We start from the raw sequence: 22,800 nt of genomic DNA, 5'->3' as shown, positions 1-22,800 counted from the left end.
GTGAACTTAATATTAGGCTTGGACTTCCAGTGTCAGCGTGAGAGCATTACCCTTAAGTATGGTGGATCTCAGCCTCCTCTCACAGTCTGCGGCCTTTCTACTTTAAACGTAAGTCCGCCTTCTTTGTTTGCGAACCTTGCTCCTAATTGTAGACCTATAGCGACTAAGAGTCGACGGTATAGTTCAGAAGATAAAACATTTATAAAAGAGGAAGTGGAAAGGCTTCAACGGGAGGGAATCATCGAACACAGTGGTAGCCCGTGGCGTGCCCAGGTGGTGGTGGTTAAAACTAATGAGAAGAAAAGACTTGTGGTCGATTATAGCCAGACTATAAACTTGTATACCCAATTAGACGCCTATCCTTTGCCTCGTATTTCTTAGATGGTGTACCAGATAGCTCAGTACCACGTGTTCTCCACCATTGATTTAAAGTCTGCCTACCATCAACTCCCCATCAAAATAGAAGACCGACCTTATACGGCCTTCGAAGCTAATGGGCGCCTGTACCAATTCCTTCGGGTGCCCTTTGGAGTGACGAATGGGGTATCCGTCTTCCAACGGGAGATGGATCGTATGGTGGATGAATACGCATTGGAAGCAACATTCCCGTACCTGGACAATGTTACCATCTGTGGACGTGACCAACGGGAGCATGATCAAAATCTCGCGAAGTTCCTAGAGACTGCAAAGAGGTTAAACCTGACCTACAACGAAAACAAGTGTACCTTCAATACTACACGTTTATGTATTCTTGGTTGCGTTGTGGAGAATGGGGTAATCGGGCCAGACCCTGAAAGATTACGCCCACTTAAGGAATTACCTTTACCTCACACTGTAAAAGCTTTAAGAAGGTGTCTGGGATTCTTCTCGTACTATGCCCAGTGGGTGGCTAGCTACTCAGATAAAGTCCAACCTCTTATTAAGTCGACATCTTTTCCGCTATCGGCGGAAGCTCAGGAGGCTTTCCTTAATATCAAACGGGACATTGTGAAGGCAGTGGTATGTGCCGTGATCCCTTTTCAAGTGGAAAGTGATGCATCTGATTTTGCGTTGGCAGCAACTCTTAACCAAGCTGGTAGACCAGTAGCTTTCTTCTCTCGTACATTGCAAGGACCAGAAGTTCGACATTCTTCAGTGGAAAAGGAGGCACAGGCGATTATTGAAGCAGTCAGGTATTGGAGACATTATCTCGCTGGCCAACGTTTTACGCTCATTACTGACCAGCGATCCGTGGCCTTTATGTTCACACTAAGCAGAGAGGCAAGATCAAAAATGATAAGATTTTAAGATGGCGAATAGAACTGTCAACATATGACTATGATATTCAGTACAGGCCTGGAGTATTTAATGAGCCATCGGATGCTTTGTCACGAGGAGTATGTGCTAGTCTAGGTACAGATAAGCTTCAAAGTCTCCACGACGCACTCTGCCACCCTGGGGTTACCAGAATGAACCACTTCATTAAGTCCCACAATCTACCCTACTCTATTGAGGAGGTCTGGACAATGACCAGAACCTGTCATGTTTGTGCTGAATGCAAACCCCGCTTCTATAAGCCGTCCGAGCCAGCTCATCTTATTAAAGCAACTCGACCATTTGAGCGTTTGAGTCTCTATTTTAAAGGTCCCCTTCCATCGAGCGACCGTAATGTCTATTTTCTTAATATTATAGACGAGTACTCTCGGTTCCCTTTTGTTATCCCCTGTCCGGATGTGACTAGTGCTGTTGTAATTAAATGCCTCTGCCAACTGTTTTCCTTGTTCGGCATGCCTAACTATATACATAGTGATAGGGGTTCTTCCTTTATGAGTGAAGAATTACGACAGTTTTTGCTATCGAAGGGGATTGCAACGAGTAGAACTACCAGCTATAACCCTCGTGGTAATGGGCAGGTCGAGAAAGAAAATGCGACAGTGTGGAAGGCTATCGTACTGTCTCTGAAGTCACGAGGCCTGCCGACCTCTCGCTGGCAGGATGTCCTGCCAGACGTGCTGCATTCCATAAGGTCTCTTTGGTGTACAGCGACGAATGCCACCCCTCATGAAAGGATGTTTAGTTTTCCAAGAAAAGCTACTAATGGAGTATCGTTACCCACATGGTTGACGACCACGGGCCCTGTGTTGTTGCGCAGACATGTGAGAGGCCACAAGACTGATCCACTGGTGGAGGAAGTACAACTGCTCCATGCTAATCCCCAGTATGCGTATATTCAATATTCGGATGAGCGAGAGGATACGGTCTCTATTAAAGATCTTGCACCTGCTGGAGCTCGAAAAGAGTTCGACTCTGAGAGTAGAGTTTTCAATCGTGGTATTGGACCTTCAGAGACACAAACCCTCAGTGTGGAAAATACTGATGATTCTGGGAATTCGAATGAACCGGAGTTAGTACTCCGGTAGGAGCCTCAGCAAGAGATACGTCGTTCCCAGAGGATTATCAGATCTCCTGACAGACTGAATCTATAGCAGGGGGTGAATGTGATGAAATAACTCTGTGTTCTGATATTTGTACTTGTACTTGTAATGTCTGGAATGTTCCACCAGGGGGAACCACTAATGCTCCTCCCTGGCCCCGCCCCTCTTCTGGTATGTTCTACCAAGGGCTCGGTCGATGATGAACTCTATTAACTCTGCCATGATTCTTACTTAATAAAAACCCTCAGTCTTAAACTTTAACTTCACGGTTTCGGGCAGTTATTTGGCACATCACTTTCAAAAGGGAATTGGACAAATACCTGAAGGAAAATTTTTTGCAGGGCTCTAGGGAAAGGGTGGGGGATTGGGACTAGCTGAAGTGCTCTTGCAGAGAGCCGGCACGGGCTCAGTGGGCTGAATGGCCTGCTGTGCTGGAACTATTCTATGATTCTAAATAGGAATATAATCCTGAACAATATACTGAGAAACCACAGGAGAAATTGACTAAAGGTCTCTCCCAGGAGGTAGAAGGGGGAGGGTGCATTGGGTTGAGACAAGCAAGAAATGGAGTAAGAGAAGTCTGCATATTCACCAAAAAGCTGGCAACTCAAGAGTGATCCTGTTTATAAGTCTATGGCATGTGGAAGTAAATAGTTACAAAGGGCTTTATAATGTAAGCTATAAGTATAAAGGGACAAAATTGGTGTTGCATTTCTAGGATAGTCTAGGGCATGACTCCCTGAAAAATTCTGAATTGTTAGATTAAAAATGACAGTCTGGTTAATTTTAAGCACTTTTATACTTTACAATTGATAATTTATAATCTGGTAAAACAGAAAAACCAAGTGAATTTCCAACAGTTCAATATGATCATCACTTCACCAAGAGTTATCTCAACTGTCTCTTCCACATCCTAACCCTCTCGTCAAGTTCACAAAAATATTCCATCACTCTGGACCCAGTTCATCGACTTTGTACCTCCCCACCCTTTAATAGAGAGACACACTTGCCTCCTCCAACCCTGCCAGTTCATACCACCACTCTTCTTCTTCCCCTCCTCAATTTAGCCTGGCACTCTTCCACTCCCTTCCCCATGCAAGCCGACAAGCTTTTCACTTTTCTTTACCTGCCCCCCCCAATTCAATCTGGAAATCTTCTCGGACGTAATTCTAGTTGGCAGTTCTTTCAATTGACCCCTGTTCACGATGGCACTTTTCTCCCCCTTAATAGTGACACTCTCTATAAGTATGAACCGAGATGGAGTGAGGACAATGTCCTCTCTGCCCCACCCCAAAGTATTGGTCCCAGATTCTGCCCTCCCCCCTTTGCTACCATTCATTTTCCTTCCCCCTTCACAACCATCCATATCGCCCCTTTCCTTCACAACCATCCATATCACCCCTTTCCTTCACAACCATCCATATCGCCCCTTTCCTTCACAACCATCCATATCGCCCCTTTCCTTCACAACCATCCATATCACCCCTTTCCTTCACAACCATCCATATCGCCCCTTTCCTTCACAACCATCCATATCGCCCCTTTCCTTCACAACCATCCATATCGCCCCTTTCCTTCACAACCATCCATATCGCCCCTTTCCTTCACAACCATCCATATCACTCCTTTCCTTCACAACCATCCATATCGCCCCTTTCCTTCACAACCATCCATATCGCCCCTTTCCTTCACAACCATCCATATCGCCCCTTTCCTTCATTACTATCCAGTTCTGTTTTCATTCTCTCCTACATTGCCATCAACTTCCCTGCCGGTCCTTTCCATCTCATTGCCTTTTATAAGTATGTAAATTGGCCTGTTGAGATTGTAGAGTAGTCAACATAACACTTTTTATTCAAGCAGGGGATGAATGACAAACCAGGTAACCGTGGACCAGTTAGTCTAACAGCAGTTATGGGCAAACTCTTGAAACCTGAAATTTTGATTGGAAAAGAAGTGGCGTGGCACTTTCCGCCTATCTTGAGCTTATGGCATTAACCCTGCTGTAAACTGCAGTGAATTTAAATATGCAGAGGCATGCAGCCTACAGTGCCAGTGGGAGAAAACTGGCAAACTGGATAAGAGGCAGGAGCTCAGCCCTCAAAACAATCATAAGCCGTTTCTGGTGGGGGGGTGGGGGGGCACAGAAAATACCTAGAAGAGAGATGGTACCAGAATTTACCATATAATTTAGAACGGAACTGGTGTAGCTTGCGCCCTAAATTTCAATCCCCTACGCCAGTACGACACCACTATTGCCCAAAAAAACTCAGAATTTCAGGTCCTTAGAATCCACAAGAGGCCTTCAAATGTCAGCTGCCCATTTCTTGTCTGAAAAATGAGCAAAGGGCAGTTGAAAACTGATGGGCGCCTTGTGCACACATTTGCTCATGTGAAACAACAATGGACGCCCAGCACTCCCACCCAAAATAGACAGGAGGCTGTTTAAATATGAAAATCGGGGTACTACACCTGTTGTAGGACCACGATTGCAACTTCAAGGAGAAATGGGAGGAGCATGCACGGCCCATGCAATTCCCACTTTCTCCAGGCCATCAGAGGCCTAACCAGCGGTCAATCCCACTTTCTCCAGGCCGTCAGAGGCCTAACCAGCGGTCAATCCCACTTTCTCCAGGCCGTCAGAGGCCTAACCGGTGGTCAATCCCACTTTCACCAGGCTTTCAGAGGCCTAACCAGTGGTCAATCCCACTTTCTCCAGGCCGTCAGAGGCCTAACCAGCGGCCAATCCCACTTTCTCCAGGCTTTCAGATGCCTAACCAACAGCCAATCCCACTTCCATTTGCAAGAATCTCTGTGCCATTAACATGTAATGCCTCCAGACCAAATTGTATACTCCCAACTACAAGTTCTCAAACTAAAATAGCAAAGGAAAGCTTATCAGAAACAGCAGCCAGGGTTTCTATTTTAAAGATTCCTGTGCCCTGGACTAGCTAAAATTAATTTGAAAAGATAAGGGTAAATCAAGCAAAGTGAGACTGCGGAGCCTCTCTTGACAGAAGTATGACATGGAGAATCATGTGCAGAGTTCAGTGCTGGAAATTTGGGACTGCCTTAAATTGATCACCTGACCTCAGTGCTTGATTCTCTGATCTGTGCTTCTAGTGCACAAGATTCTGTACCAGAAGGCTTGCCCGACAACACTTACCTTATAATGTAGGGGTGTTTTAAAACAAGACAGAGCCTGCATCCATCATGGTCACAACAGACATTACAGACTTGGGAGATAATTTTAAGTACGTCTTCGGGTGTAATGGACTGCAAAGTAGGGGAGAAATGAGTTCTGTTTGATTTCCCAGTTAGGTCAGTGGCCAGCAGCAAAATCTCCCGTCTGAAACAGGCAGCAGCTTCATGAATATATGGCAATGGATCCAAAGTGACATCAATAGGATGTCAATGCAATTCATGTAATTCATACCCTAATTACACGAGCTTCTGTCCCTGCCCACAAGTCATGGACTATAGCTGACGTCTGGTGCTACTTTTAAATGGCAAACATTTAAAGGGGCCAGCAGCTGACACCAGGTACAGTTTAAAATATATTTTAGCAAAATACTGCGGATGCTGGAAATCATACTCCCCAACCCCGCGCAGCCCGCTTCTACCTCCTTCGCAAGATCCACTAACAGGACTGCCCTGGTAAACCCATTGTTTCAGCCTGTTCTTGCCCCACAGAATTGATTTCTTCCTGTCTCGACTCTATTTTTTCTCCCTTTGTCCAGTCCCTTCCCACATACATTCGCGACTCTTCCGACACCCTCTGCAGTTTCCTGGCCCCAACCATCTCCTTTTCACTATGGACGTCCAATCCCTCTACACCTCCATCCCCCACCAGAACGGCCTGAGGGCACTCCACTTCTTCCTTGAACAGAGGCCCAACCAGTCCCCATCCAGCAACACCCTCCTCCACCTGGCTGAACTTGTTCTCACAGTGAACAACTTCTCCTTTAACTGCACTCACTTCCTCCAAATTAAAGGTGTTGCTATGGGCACCCGCATGGGCCCTAGCTATGCCTGCCTTTTCATGGGATATGTGGAACATTCTTTGTTCCAGTCCTACTCAGATCCCCTCCCTCACCTCCTTTTCCCGTACATTGGTGACTGTATTGGTGCAGTTTCCTGCTCTCGCCCTGAACTAGATAATTTCATTCACTTTGCTTCCAATTTCCACCCTTCCCTCACCTTCACATGGTCCATCTCCGACTCTTCCCTTCCCTTCCTCAACTTCTCTGTCTCCATTTCTGGGGATAGGCTATTGACAAACATCCATTATAAGCCCACCGACTCCCACAGCTACCTGGACTACACTTTCTCCCACCCCGCTTCCTGTAAGGACTCTATTCCATTCTCTAAGTTTCTCTGTCTCCGCCGCATCTGTTCTGACGATGCCACCTTCCATACCAGTGCTTCCAGTATGTCTTCCTTTTTCCTCAACCGAGGATTCCCCTCTACCGTGCCCATTCCAGTTCCCGCACTTCTGCTCTTACCCATCCCCTCCCTCCCAAAACCACGATATGATTCCACTTGTCCTCACCTTTCACCCCACCAGCCTCCACGTTCAACGGATCACCCAGCACCATTTCTGCCACCTCCAGCATGATCACACCACCAAACACATCTTCCCCTCACCTCCCCTTTCAGCATTCCGAAGGGACCGCTCCCTCCGCGACACCCTGGTCCACTCTTCTATCACCCCCGACATCCCTTCCCCTTCGCCTGGCACCTTCTCATGCAAGCACAGGAGATGCAACACCTGCCCTTTTACCTCCTCCCTTCCCACTGTCCAGGGCCCCAAACACTCCTTCCAGGTGAAACAGCGATTTACTTGTACTTCTTACAATTTAGTATACTGTATTCGCTGTTCACGATGTGGTCTCCTGTACATTGGGGAGACCAAACGCAGGTTGGGTAACCGCTTAAATATATTTTGTTTGGTTACACCTCCGTTCAGCCGCAAGCATGACCCTGAGCTTCCGGTCACCTGTCACTTTAATTCTCCCCTCCACTCCCACTCTAATCTCTCCGTCCTTGGCCTCTTATATTGTTCCAACGAAGCTCAACGTAAGCTCGAGGAACAGGATCTCATCTTTCAATTAGGCACTTTACAGCCTTCTGGACTTAACATCGAGATTAACAAATTCAGACTATAAATTGGCCCCTGTATTTCTTTATTTTTTTTTCTCTTGTTTCCTCACATGGTAGCTGTTAATATTGCTGCCATCATCATTCACACATCATCTGGAGCCATCCCAGAGAAATCAAGGGTTTAAATCAAACATGGCCACAGTAAATAATAATTCTAAAAGGTCTAAGAGTGTTAAAAAAAAACAAGCCTGGAGGCTTTGGGGGAGAAATTCGGTATCGCCCCATTTGGGGCACAATTATCGGCCGGGCGCAAAGATTAGCACCTGGCGCTAATTATCGCCTCCGACAGCAAACTTGGCTTTTATCGCCCCTGGAGGTGATTGGAGCGCTAAATCAGGCGCTACGCAACTCTCTTAAGGCGCTAAGGCCGAGGAGCGAGGCGCTACCTCAGAGGGCGGGTGCAGCGCAGGTGCTGTCAGTTAGCGATTGAACACAGACACACTGGTGCCGGTCAGTTCTTAAAGGGGAGGGTCGATCTTGCTCTGCAGCCACACCCTGCTCAGTGGAGCCTTGAATTTCGGCCTGGGCAGACCTGTGGCTAAATCTAGCAGCCAGACACTATGGAAAGGGCCAGGGAACGAGCACAGTGCTTCTGCGAGCAGGCTTTGGAGACTCTGTTCGCGGGGTGGAGCGCAGAAGATCCATTCTGTACCCAGAGAGTGGCAGGAGGCCTTTGCCACGCGAGTACCGAAGAGTGTGGAGGGAGGTGGCTCAAAGCGTTTCCTCAAGCAGCATGGTGCCCAGGACCCATGTGCAATGTAGGAAAAAGTTCAACGACCTCACTCGTGTCGTCAGGGTGAGTGCCTTTTTTTCAAAACCTCTTCATCCCTCCATCTCCACCTCACTTTATGGCCAGAGGGTCTTGAAAGCCCCAATGCCCAACACTCATCCAACACCTATGGCCCTTTCATGAAACACACACGCACATTCCACACTTTGCATACAGTAAGAGCTATTCAACCATGGGAGGCATTTCAGGCAAGATCATGGCTGCATATTTACTCAGATGCTGTCCTTTTTCTTGCAGGCCAAGCTGTCTCATAATAGGAGACAGCAGCAATGGACCGGTGGAGGGTGACCTCACCTTCAAGCCCTCAGCGATCTTGAGCAGCACGTCCACAGGATTGTGGCAAGCCGGGTGATTGGTCCCGTCGCCACTGGAGATGCCGACCTCGTTCTGGACAGCAATGGTAAGGTCATCACCTTCTTGTCCTCTCTCCTTCCATTTGTTCCTCACAACAGCAGCCTTTGACACTTTCAATCCAAATCACTAAATCGCTGCAGTCATGCCTCCCTTACTGCCACCCTGTCCTCATGCTAAAACCACTCTTGTACCTCCCTGCTTTCAGAAGGTGATTCACCAGATGAGGAGACGGGCCCTCAAGCTGCCAGTGAGAGTTAAGCTGAAGGTGAGGAGGAAGAGGAAGCCGGACCATCAACGTCACCCTCTATCGAGGCAGCCCATGCCCATACTGGGGACACGCCTTCCCTGGAGGGGAGCAGGGGGGAATGGTCTGATGAGGGTGAAGCTCCAGGACCCAGCGGACTGCAGCAAAGTGAGGGGGGTAGGGAAGCTCGGGCGCCTTCTCCCCGGATGGAGAGTATGGCCTCTCTCAAGATGACAGCATTCCTGCTGCCACCACTGGCACTTCTCCACTGCAGTTTCCACCACCTGTAGGACAGACTGCTGCCGCCCATGCAGAGTTGGAGCAGTCAGCAGCCGGGCCCTCCAGGCCCAGAGCTGGTCCAGGCCGTCCCTCAAGGGCATCTGCAGTCTCAGTTTCTGACACTCAGCAGCCTTCCCCCAGCCTTGCTCCAGCCACTGGGGTCCCAGTGCGGAGGAGCTGCAGGGTGGGAAGGGGGCAATTTCACAAGGGAAGCAGATCACCCTCGAAGGGCAAAAAGTAGGAGGTGTGGCAAAATGTCTTTCATTGTTTTATTGAAGGCCGAGGTTCGTGGTCAAATTTTTGTTACTGTTTTGGACATTGTCTCCAGGTTGTGAGAGCCTGTTATGTGAATGACTGTTTTTTAGTGTGCTTCATTCTATTACCTTGTCATGCGGAAATGAGACAAAGTTTGTGAAATAAAGAAGTGTCTGTATTCAAAATGTGCAGGTTTAGTCTTTGCACTCATTGTTGCCTTGACCGGCTTAGGGGTTGCGGGATGGTTTCATTCATGGCAGAAGCCATTCCCTCAGAGGGGGCCTAGAAGCGACTTGCTATGAGCCTTTGACGGATGGCCCTTCCACTTTGTGCCTCCCTCTCGCCTTGGTGCTGCTGATGATCATCCTCCTCATCTTCCTCCTCTGCTGGTGCTCCAATGTCTGGTGGCATTGGCTGAGTCCTGAGGATTGCCAGGTTATGCAGCATGCAGCACACAACAACGAAGTGGGAGACTCACTCAGGCGAGTACTGCAGGGCTCCTCCAGAATGGTCCAGACAGCGGAAGCATTGCTTGAGCATGCCGATTGTGTGTGCAACGATGTTCCTGGTAGCTTGATGGCTCTCATTGTATCGTAGCTCAGCAGGGGTGCTGGGCGAACGGAGCAGTGTCATCAGCCAGGTGCACAGAGGATATCCCTTGTCCCCGAGAAGCCAACCACCTGGGTGATGCGGTGCCTGGAAAACGTCTGCCACAGAAGTCTGGCGCAGGATGAAGGCGTCGTGGCTGCTGCCTGGAAAGTGGGCATTGACAGCGAGTATCAGCTGTCTGTGGTCACACACCAACTGGACGTTTAAGGAATGGAAGCCCTTCCAGTTGCGGAACTCCTCGGCATTCTCTTGCGGCACCCGCAAAGCCACATGCGTGCAGTCAATGGTGCCCTGCACCATGGGGAAGCCCGCTATCCTAGCAAAGCCCATTGTGCATTCTTGCTGCTTGTCCGGGGTCATGGGAAAAGAGATGTACTCTCGTCTCCTTTTAAAGAGGGCATTTGTTACCTGACGGATGCAGCAATGCACCGCAAACTGGGAGATATTGGCGATGTCCCCAGTAGCTGATTGAAATGAGCCGGTGGCATAAAAGTTGAGAGCCACTGTTATCTTCACTGCCACCGACAGAGACGTCCTGCTCCTCAGTTGAAGCTGCAGATCTGGCTGAAGCAGGTGGCACAGCTCAGTGACCAGCTCCTTGCTGAATCGCAGCCTTCGCAGACACTGCTCCTCAGACATATTAATGTAGGAGAACTGTTGGTGAAAAACCCTGGGAGAGTAAGGTCTCCTGTACCGAGGCCTGTTAACCCTCCTCCGTCTGGCCATGATTGCCACTCTCTCTCTGCGTCTCTGTGCCCTCCGAATGTGATGGAGAAGGGCGACGTTCCCATTCATTGCAGCCCCCATAGTATCTGGCCAATCAAAGTTATGAAGGTCAAAAAGCAAAGTACCTGCAAAGTTATGGTCAGAAGCCAAAACTACCTCAGACAGCGTTGACTCAATGCAGAAGTCTCTCTTTCTCTCTTTTGTCTCTCTGCAAATCTCTCTCTCTCTCTCTCAGAACGAGTGGTGCAAAAATGGCTACCACACAAAAGCCAGGAAGAGGCCCCCTTTAAATAGCGCCCCCCCAGCCCCACAGTGACTGGGAAGCGTTCCAGTCAACCTGTCGTTGGTAGCGCCAGGCGGAAAGAAGGGGGGCGCCACTGAATTTCCGGTCTGTGCGCCCCAAGGAGCACTGCACTCTCAAATGACGTCAAGATCTGCGTGCACAGGAGATCGGGCGGTATTGTTTAGCGCCGCCACAAAATGTCCGGCCAATTTCACGAGAGGCTCAGATATCGCTGCGCCCGGGCGCTAGTTGGTTTGCGCCCCACTTAGCGCCATCTTAAGGCACTAATGGGTGGCGCTACCAACTGAATTTTTCCCCCTTTGTGTCTTAATGCGAAGAACATTCGTAATAAGGTGGATGAAATAAGGTGATTAGCTGTACAAATAGATGTAAACGGATATGATATAATTGGGATTATGGAGACATGGCTCCAGGGTGACTAAGGCTGGGAATTCAAAATCCAGGAGTATTCAATATTCAGGAAAGACAGGCAAAAAGGAAAAGGAGGTGGGGTAGCATTGCTAGTTAAAGGGGAGATTAACACAATAGTAAGGAAGAATATTAGCTCTGATGATGTGGAATCTGTATGGGTAGAGCTGAGAAATGCCAAGGGGCAGAAAACATTAGTGGGAGTTGTATACAGACCCCGAAACAGTAATGCTGAGGTTGGGGATGGCATTAAATGGGAAATTAGAGACATGTGCAATAAGGGCACAGCAGTTATCATGGGTGACTTTAATCTACATATAGATTGGGCTAACCAAATTAGTAACAACACTGTGGAGGAGGAATTCCTGGAGTGTATACGGGATGGTTTCCTGGAGCAATATGTCAAGGAACCACTAGAGATCAGGCCATCTCAGACTGGGTATTATGTAACGAGAAAGGATTAATTAGCAATCTTGTTGTGCGAGGCCCCTTGGCGCGGAGCGATCAGAATATGATAGAATTCTTCATTAAGATGGAGAGTGATGTATTTGACTCAGAGACTAGGGTCCTGAATTTAAATAAAGGAAACTATGATGGTATGAGGCGCGAGTTGGCTAGGATGGATTGGGGAATGTTACTTAAAGGGTTGACAGTGGATAGGCAATGGCAAACATTTAAAGATCAAATGGATGAACCACAGAATTTGTTCATCCCAGTTTGGCATAAAAATAAAACAAAAAAGGTGACTCAACCGTGGCTAACAAGGGAAATTAGGGATAGCATAAGATCCAAGGAGAGGACATATAAATTGGCCAGAAAAAGCAGCAAAGCTGAGGATTGGGAGCAGTTTAGGATTCAGCAAAGGAAGACAAAGGGATTAATTAAGAGGGGGAAAATAGAGTATGAGAGTAAGCTAGCATGGAACATAAAAACTGACTGTAAAAGCTTCTATAGCTATGTGAAGAGAAAAAGATTGGTAAAGTCAAGCGTAGGTCCCTTGCAGTCAGAATCAGGGAATTTATAATGGGGAACAAAGAAATGGCTGACCAATTAAATACATACTTTGGTTCTGTCTTCACAAAGGAGGACACAAATAACCTCCCAGAGATGTTGGGGAGCATAGGGTTATTGAGAGGGAGGAACTGAATGAAATCAGTATTTGTAGGGAAATGGTGTTAAGGAAATTGACGAGATTGAAGGCCGATAAATCCCCAGGACCTGATCATCTGCATCCTAGGGTACTTAAGGAAGTGGCCCTAGAAATAGTAGATGCATTGCTGGTCATCTTCCAAAATTCTATAGAATCTGGAACAGTTCCCATGGATTGGAGGGTAGCTAATGTAACCCCAGTATTCAAAAAAGGTGGTAGAGAGAAAATGGGGAATTATAGACCAGTAAGCCTGACATCGGTAGTGGGGATAATGCTAGAGTCCATTATAAAAGATGTAATAGCAGAGCACTTGGAAAACAGTGACAGGATCGGACAAAGTCAACATGGATTTACAAAAGGTAAATCATGCATGACTAATCTACTGTAATTTTTTGAGGATGTAACTGGTAGAATAGTGTAGGGGGTTTCTCTTGCTCGTTCTGGTCTCCTACCAGGCTTCGTGCAATAATTACCCTTGAGTGGTTCGACCCACTCTTCCCTACGGTTCTAGACCTTGGACTTAGGTGCAGGGAACTGTAGTGCAGAGAAAGACTCAATAGACCAGGTTGAATAGCACGAAATGGATGTTTTTATTATTAAACAGTTTGCAGCATTATAAAATACATGTCATAAGCACAAATTAAAGCAACTACAAGCATGCACATATCTATAAACTTAATTCCATGGAAATGGGAAACACACGGCACATCGAAAAAGGGGAAACACATTACGATTACCCTTACCCCCTCCCCTAGACCTAGGCTAAGTTTCGACCTGAGGAACTCGGAATCATGCTCACCACTTTCAGATTTGCAAAAGAGGGGGTTCGCAGCCTTTTGGTACAGCTTTCCGTCGTCACGTGGATTTGGAAACTTCTGGCGCAGCTTGTTTTTCTCTCTCTCAGGCGATGAGGCAGTGGACACAGCCTCGATGAGCGCTCGTCATGACTGAATCCGTTAAAAGGTTGTTGAAGAACTGGATGTCCATGGGAGAGTCCGAGAGTTTCTTGCCGAATGGTATGTCGAGGCCCTGACTGGCTAGGCCCGGAATGTCCCTTTTATCTGGCCTGGGTCGTCGATGATCTCCCGACAAAAGTACCCGGGCCACCCTCCTTCGTCTTCCCGTCGTGGTCGAGCCTTGCCTGGCCGAGCTGGCTTCCCAGCCAAAGTCTTCTCATCGTCACCGAAGTTACGAATTGTACCGAAGAAGTGAATCGTCCTACGAGTGAAGCGTAGCCGTCGAGATGAAGCGTTGCCCTCGAGGTGAAGCGTTGCTTTGATGGACCTTTCAAATCCATAGTTATACCCTTTTGGGACAGTCTTATCTCCCGCCAGATCATAGTCCAGTCTTTGTAATCTTTTTGGCGGGCAGAAATCCCTGCAGGGGTGCTTTGTCTTGTAACGGGGGCCGGTGATAGCTTAACTGGCCTTCCTGGCCGATAATGTCTTTTACTTTGTCACCGTAACTCGGTTCGCATATTGATCGGTTTGGAGATTGCCCTTGATGGCTGTTAAACGGTCTTTCCTTTGTACAGTAAATGGGTTTAAGTGTTCATTCAATTGTCCGCCCATTTCTTGATGGGCCCCATCCTGTTACCTGAAACTGTCTTGTACTTAGAATCCAATTAATATGTATGCTCAGTTCCCTGAGTTTCGGTTTCCCGACACTGGCCTTCGCGGGCTTACTGTCCTCAATCCACAAGCCTGTCTGGCTTGCAGTAACAGAAATCAAATGGTCCCAGAAACTGATCATGAGGTCCGGCGGCCATTTTGTATGCCCTTTTTTTATCAAAGGTTTTTCTGTATAAGCTTCTTTTGGTCAATAAAGCTGTATTATTAATCCTGTTTTCTTGCGTGATTAGTTAATGAAAATTTTCAAATCTTACAATAGATCAGGGAGAACAAGTGGATGTGGTGTATTTGGACTTTTAGAAGGCTTTCATTAAGGCCCTGCATAAGAGATTGGTGTACAAAGTTAAAGCACATGAGATTGGGGGTAAGGTATTGACTTGGATAGAGAACTGATTGGCAGACAGGAAGCAAAGAGTTGGAATAAACGGGTCTTTTTCTGAGTGGCAGGTAGTGACTAGTGGGGTACCGCAGGGATCGGTGCTAGGACCCCAGCTATTCACAATATATATTAATGATCTAGACGAAGGAACTAGATGTAATTGTTGGATACGTGGTTCAGTGGATATGCTATTATTAAATAATCACACGGATGCTGTACATTAACAAATAACAGGTCTTTACTGGAGGAGGGTAGTTTCTAGGCTGGGAGTACAGAGGCATGCGCAAAGCTTATATACCGGTGTGGTCACTGCCGGTACTACAGTATACAGGAGCTGTAAAAGTAGTTCTGACTTAAAGGCACATACACTCCAATTCCTCCCCTTTTAGATTAGTAATACTCCTAATATTCAAATAACAATTAATATTTCAACATGTACATTAAACAACAAAAGTCCATTTATAGTTTCAGTCTTTGGGGCGGCTTCCTGACCCTTTCGGGATAGCGCCTTTCCAGAGGTTCTCGTTCTTGGTGCAGAGGCGATTCTGACCCCTTTTCATCGGGTAGTTCATCAGGTTCCACTGCTACTGGGTCTGAAGTAGATGCTACCGGCTTGTTGGGTTCATCCCCAGGTACTCGAGACATGGGGTTGACGTGTTCCTGTGACGCTAAGATCTGATCGACGTGGCATCTCACAATGTTCTCCCCGACATCCACTGTGTACATTAATGGCCCCTGCCTTGTACATATCGTTCCGGGTTGCCACTTCTCTGTTCGATAGTCACGGGCCAAGACTGGTTGCCCTACATTGAAGCTCCTTGTCGGCTTCACATTGATGTGCTGGAATTGTTTGTCCTCAACATTTCTTCACACATTTGGTCTGAGCATGTCCAGACGAGATCTCAACCTTCGGTTAAAGAACATCATGGCCGGGGTCTGGTTGGTAACTGCATGTGTCGCGTTTCGGTTGGCTAATAAGAAATTGTCCATCTTATGCTGTAGTGGAAGTCCATCATCGCACATGGCCTTTATCGCCTTCTTAAAGGTTTGTACGAACCTCTCAGCCAATCCATTTGTGGATGGATGATACGGCGCGGATGTGTAATGCCTTACCCCATTCCTTTTCATGAATTTTTCGAACTCGTCGGACACAAACTATGGTCCATTATCAGAGCAAATCTGCCCTGGCAAACCGTTTCTGGCAAATATGGTCCGTAGGACTGCAATTGTTTTCTCTGTAGTGGTTGAAGACATCTTTATCACCTCAGGCCACTTTGAATGAGCATCCACTGCTATTAAGAACATTGAGTCCATGAATAGACCAGCAAAATCAATATGCACCCGTTGCCATGGAGAGGAGGGCCACTCCCATGGGTGTAGAGGGGCATGTGGTGGTGCATTTTGGACCTTCTGGCATCCTAAGCAGCTCTTAGTTAGGTCTTCGATTTGTTGATTGATTCCCGGCCACCACACATAAGCCCTAGCAAGGCTTTTCATTTTCACTCCCCCCAGATGACCTTCATGTAGCTCATTTAGCACTCTCTCCCTTAACTTGGGTGGAATCACCACTCTGGATCCACACATCACTGTCCCCTGGCATACTGACAGCTGTTCTCTTCTGGATGAGAATGCTGGCAACAGTGAGTCGCCATGTGTTGGCCATCCCCTCACCGTCAATTCATATACCCGTGACAGCGTCGGATCATTGCAGGTCTCCTTCTCTATATCCGCGTTTGTTACTGGCAATCGTTCAATTATTGACGAATAAAATATCTCGATAGGGTCCACTGCTGGTGCTTCCTGCACAGTAGGCAGTGGCAGGCGCGATAGCCCATCAGCGTTCCCATGCTGTTTCGTGCCTTTATATTCTATTTCATATTGATTCGCCCCTAGAAACAGGGACCATCTTTATAACCGTTGTGCAGTCATCACTGGAACGCCCTTCTTAGGGTTAAAGATGGAGACAAGTGGTTGGTGGTCAGTCAGCAAGGTGAACTTCTGCCCATGCAGATAGTGGTTGAATTTTTTTACTCCCCATACTAGGCTTAGGGCCTCCCTGTCAATCTGGGCATAGTTGCGCTCGGCTGAGGTTAGTGACCGAGACGCAAAGGCTACTGGCCTCTCCAACCCGTCTGGGAATTTGTGCGACAGCACCGCTCCAATACCGTAGGGTGATGCATCACATGCCAAACGAATTGGTAGTGCTGGGTTGAAATGGGCCAACACCTCTTTTGATGTGATCAATTCTTTACACTTCTGGAAAGCTCGTCTACGTTCGTCATCCCACTTCCATGGTACCCCTGTTTGCAGTAGGGTGTTCAGCGGGTGTAATACCGTGGACAAATTTGGTAAGAACTTGTGGTAGTAGTTTACCAGCCCGAGGAACGACCTCAGTTGTGACACATTTTCCGGTGCTGGAGCCTTGACTACTGCCTCAATCTTGTCAGGGGACTTATGTAACCGCTCTTCATCGATGACGTGGCCACAATACGAGATCTGTTTCTGGAAAAACTCGCACTTGTGGCGATTAGCTCGTAGCCCATACTCCTTTAATCTGGTGAGCACCTTCTCCAAGTTGGCGAGGTGATCACCGTCATTTTCGCCCGTGACCAAGATGTCGTCCAAATAACACTGGGTCCCTGAAATCCCTTGCAGGACCTGATCCATCGCCCTTTGCCAGATAGCCGGAGCCGAGGCTACTCCAAACACCAGCCGGTTGTATTGATAGAGACCTTTATGAGTGTTGATCGTAAGGTAATGTTTCGAAGCTTCTTCTACCTCCATTTGTAAGTACGCCTGGGCTAGATCAATTCTGGTGAAGCGTTTACCTCCAGATAGCGAGGCAAAAATATCCTCAATTCGTGGAAGCAGATATTGCACCGTGTGAAGGACTGGGTTCACTGTCACCTTAAAATCCCCACAGATGCGGACCTTCTTTGGTTCCCCAGGCGTATTAGTCAATGACCTCTTCATTACAGGAACAATGGGTGTAGGCCACTCGCTCCAGTCCACTTTGGACAGTACTCCTGAACGTTCCAACACTTCCTGCTCTGCTTCAACAGCTGGTCTGATCGCATAAGGCACTGGTCTGGCCTTCAGAAACTTTGGGCGTGCATTTTCCTCTATTTTAATCATTGCTGTTATTCCTTTTGGTGTTCCTAGTCCCTCCTGGAACACTTCTTTTGCGTCAGTTAGCATTTTTGACAGTTGTCCAGGTGTGACGTCGTCATCCTTTTTGGCCTCAACCTTCAGTGCCTGTATGGAATGCCAATCCAATTGTATCTTCCGGATCCATTCACATCCTAGCAGTGGTGGTCCTCCATTTGGCAATACATATATATCCATTTTAGATATTTCCTGGCCTTTATATGTCACTTTCACCCTTATTTTTCCTTTGGGGTAGACTTTTTGCCCCGTATACATTTTCAAGACAATCTCTGTAGCTTTCAAGAGTATGTGTGAAAATAGCTGCTTGAAGTCTCTTTGATTTATGACTGTTAGAGCTGACCCTGTGTCCAATTCCATTTCCACTTGGACTCCATCTATCTTGAGTGTAACCCAGATAGTCTGGTGATCCTCCATTTTGGTTACCTTATGTAGTTTCAGACAACCCAACTCCTTGCTTCCGGAGCCTGTGTCACTTTTCTGTTCGTCTGAACCACTGTCCATCACCTGGTGTACCTTTTTGTACTTCCCCTGTGGAGATTTCTTACTGTTGGTTTTCTTCCCAGACCTGCAGACTCTTGCTATATGTCACTACGAGTGAGGCAGGTACGGGGATCCAGGAGGTAGAGCTGGAGGAGCCACAGCCCTTGCTCTTGACCAACAGGTTCGAGGTTCTTACTCCCTGTGGGGACAGGAGCAGGGACTGCAGGGAGGATGAGCAACCTGGCCACAGCACCGTGGAACGGGGGGCCATACAAGAGGGGCAAGTAAATAGAAATGTTGTAGTGGTAGGGGATAGTATTATTAGGGGGATAGATAGAGTTCTCTGCAGCCGAGAGCGAGAGTCCCAAAGGCTGTGTTGCCTACCCGGTGCCAGGGTTAAGGACATCTCCTCTGGGCTGGAAAGAAACTTGCAGTGGGAGGGGGTGGATCCAGTTGTCGTGGTCCATGTTGGTACAAACGACGTAGATAGGACTAGGAAGCTGGTTCTGTTAAAGGAGTATGAGCAGCTAGGGGTCAAATTAAAAAACAGAACCTCAAGGGTAATAATCTCTGGATTATTACCTGAGCCACGAGCGAATTTGGCTAGGACAAATAAAATTAGAGAGCTAAATGCGTGGCTCAAAGACTGGTGTGGGAGAAATGGGTTTTGCTTCCTGGGACACTGGCACCAGTACTGGGGCAGGAGGGAGCTGTTCCGTTGGGACAGGCTTCACTTGGCCAGTGCTGGGACTAGAGTCCTGGCGGATCATATAACTAGGGCTGTAGAGAGGGCTTTAAACTAACTAGTGGGGGGGAGGTTCCTAGAGAGCAAATAATAAAAATGACAACAGAGAAGGTCATAGACTTAGGTAGCAGTGGGGAAATTAAAAACCAGAGCATGTCAGGAAGGGGCAGAAGGTAAGGAGTAAAAGGTAAAGTAATAAAAAGGGCAAAAGCAGGAACTAATTGTCACAAAACATCTTTGAAAGTTCTCTATCTGAATGCACGTAGCATTCGTAACAAAATAGACGAGTTAATGGCACAAATAACTACATATGGGTATGATCTTGTGGCCATTACAGAAACATGGCTGCAGGGTGACAATGCCTGGGAATTAAACATACCAGGTTATTTAACAATCAGGAAGGACAGGCAGGAAGGAAGGGGAGGTGGGCTGGCTATGTTAATAAAGGAAGGAATCACTGTAATACAGAGAAATGATATTGGGTCAAAAGATCAGGATAATGAAACAGTTTGGGTGGAGGTAAGGAATAATAAGGGGAAAAAAACACTAGTGGGCGTAATCTATAGGCCTCCGAACAGTTGCAACTCTGTTGGACGGAGTATCAATCAGGAAATAGTTGAGGCTTGTAATAAGGGAACATCTATAATTATGCAGGATTTTAACTATCATATTAATTGGAAAAATCAAATTGGGCAGGGCTGCCTTGAGGATGAGTTCATTGAGTGTATTAGGGATGGGTTTCTTGAGCAGTATGTAACTGAACCGACCAGGGGGCAAGCAACCTTAGATCTGGTCCTGTGTAACGAGACAGGATTAATTAAAAATGTCCTAGTAAAGGATCCCCTTGGAATGAGTGACCATAACATGGTTGAATTCCATATTCAATTAGAGGGTGAGAAGGTTGGATCTCAAACAAGCATGCTAAGCTTTAAAAAAGGAGACTATGAAGGTATGAGAGCGGAATTGAGTAGAGTGGATTGGGAAAATAGATTAAAGGGTAAGACGATACATGATCAGTGGTGTACATTTAAGGAGTTATTTTACAACTTCCAAAAAATATATATTCCACTGAGAAGAAAAGGGTGTAAAAGAAAAGACAGCCATCCGTGGCTAAGTAAAGAAATTAAGGATAGTATTCGACTAAAAACAAGGGCATATAAGGTAGCCAAATCTAGTGGGAGGATAGAGGATTGGGAAAACTTTAAAAGACAGCAAAAAATAACAAAAAGATTCATTAAGAAAGGGAAGATAGATTATGAAAGTAAATTACCAAAAAATATAAAAACAGATAGTAAGAGTTTTTATAGTTATATAAAAAGAAAAAGGGTGGCTAAAGTAAATGTTGGTCCCTTAGAGGATGAGACCGGGAAATTAATGGTGGGAAATATGGAGATGGCAAAAACACTGAATGAATATTTTGTATCAGTCTTTACAGTAGAGGACACTAAGAATATCCCAACACTGGACAAACAGTGGGCTATAGGGGGGGAGGAGCTAAACACGATCAAAATCACTAAGGAAGTGGTACTCGGTAAAATAATGGGACTCAAGGCAGATAAATCACCTGGACCGGATGGCTTACATCCTAGGGTCTTGAGGGAAGTGGCGGTAGGGATTGTGGATGCATTGGTAATAATTTTCCAAAACTCCCTGGACTCGGCAAAGGTCCCGGCAGACTGGAAAACTGCTAATGTAACACCCTTATTTAAAAAGGGCAGTAGACAGAAGGCTGGAAACTATAGACCGGTTAGCCTAACATCTGTGGTAGGTAAAATTTTGGAGTCCATTATTAAGGAGACAGTAACAGGACATTTGGATAATCATAATTTAATAGGACAAAGTCAGCATGGTTTTATGAAGGGGAAGTCATGTTTGACAAATTTGCTGGAGTTCTTTGAGGAAGTAACATATAGGGTGGATAAAGGGGAACCAGTGGACGTAGTGTATTTAGACTTCCAAAAGGCATTTGACAAGGTGCCACACAAAAGATTATTGCTTAAGATAAAAAATCACGGGATTGGGGGTAATATTCTGGCATGGATAGAGAATTGGCTATCTAACAGAAGGCAGAGAGTTGGGATAAATGGTTCATTCTCAGACTGGCAATCAGTAACTAGTGGTGTTCCGCAGGGGTCAGTGCTGGGTCCCCAACTCTTTACAATCTATATTAACGATTTGGAGGAGGGGACCGAGTGTAACATATCAAAGTTTGCAGATGATACTAAGATGGGGGGGAAAGTAGTGAGTGAGGAGGACATAAAAAACCTGCAAGGGGACATAGACAGGCTAAGTAAGTGGGCAGAGATTTGGCAGATGGAATACAATACTGGAAAGTGTGAGGTTATGCACTTTGGCAGGAAAAATCGTAGAGCAAGTTATTATCTTAATGGCAAGAAACTGGAAAGTACTGAAGTACAAAGGGATCTGGGGGTCCTGGTGTACGAAACTCAAAAAGTTAGTATGCAGGTGCAGCAAGTGATTAAGAAGGCCAATGGAATGTTGGCTTTCATTGCTAGGGGGATAGAATATAAAAATAGGGAGGTATTGCTTCAGTTGTACAAGGTATTGGTGAGACCGCACCTGGAATACTGCATACAGTTTTGGTGTCCATACTTAAGAAAAGACATACTTGCTCTCGAGTCAGTACAAAGAAGGTTCACTCGGTTAATCCCGGGGATGAGGGGATGGACATATGAGGAGAGGTTGAGTAGATTGGGACTCTACTCATTGGAGTTCAGAAGAATGAGAGGCGATCTTATTGAAACATATAAGATTGTGAAGGGGTTGGATCGGGTGGATGCGGGGAAGATGTTCCCGATGATGGGTGAAACTAGAACTAGGGGGCATAGTCTTAGAATAAAGGGAATTAAGGGCTACGGGGAGCGGGCAGGAATTTGGACATGAGTCTAGGTTCGGATCGGTCATGGCCCTGTGGGTAGCGGAGCGGGCCCAGGGGCCGTGTAGCCTGATCCTGCTCCTAGTTCGTGTGTCTAATTCTGTTACATTCAGGAGATGGTTCTGTGATAGTGGATTGGCGGTTAGGATCAGATCAGCCATGATCTTATTGAATGGCGGAGCAGGCTCGAGGGGCCGATTGGCCTACTCCTGCTCCTATTTCTTATGTTCTTATAGTCTTATGTTTCCCACACTGTCTGCACACTTGGTCCTTGAACCAACAATCGTTCTGGTCATGTGTTGTTCTGCTGCAGCGAAAGCACTTCCCTGTTCCATAGGACATTTCATTGGTGCCATATTCTTGCGGTCTCCATTGTATCTCTGCAGCGCCCCTTGCGGCTGCTTCGTGTGATACTGCCATACTGAAAGCTTTGTCCAGCGTAAGGTCCTTTTCTGATAGAAGCCGTTTCTGGGCTCCTTCACTTTGTAGCCCACACACAAACTTGTCCCTTAACGTGTCTGCGAGTCCCGCTCCAAACTGGCAGTGTTTCGATAGCTTGCGCAGTTCCGTTAGGTACTCAGCATTGCTTTCGTCTTTGTGTTGGTTCCTTTTATGGAACTTAAATCGTTCTGCTATCAGCAGCGGTGTGGGGTTTAAGTGGTCCTGTAGGACTTTGACTATGCTTTCAAAGTTCTTGTTTACAGGCTTCTCTGGGGTTATTAGATTTCGCAGTAACCCATAAGTTTTTGCACCCATGGAATTTAGCAGAACCAGTGCTTTATTAGCATCTGGCACTTCATTTGCC

The sequence above is a fragment of the Somniosus microcephalus genome, chromosome 5, assembly GCF_052327205.1.
Source record: "Somniosus microcephalus isolate GS21.2 chromosome 5, FLI_Smic_1.0, whole genome shotgun sequence".
In the NCBI taxonomy this organism is placed as follows: domain Eukaryota; kingdom Metazoa; phylum Chordata; class Chondrichthyes; order Squaliformes; family Somniosidae; genus Somniosus; species Somniosus microcephalus.
Note: the sequence above shows the minus strand (reverse complement) of the source record.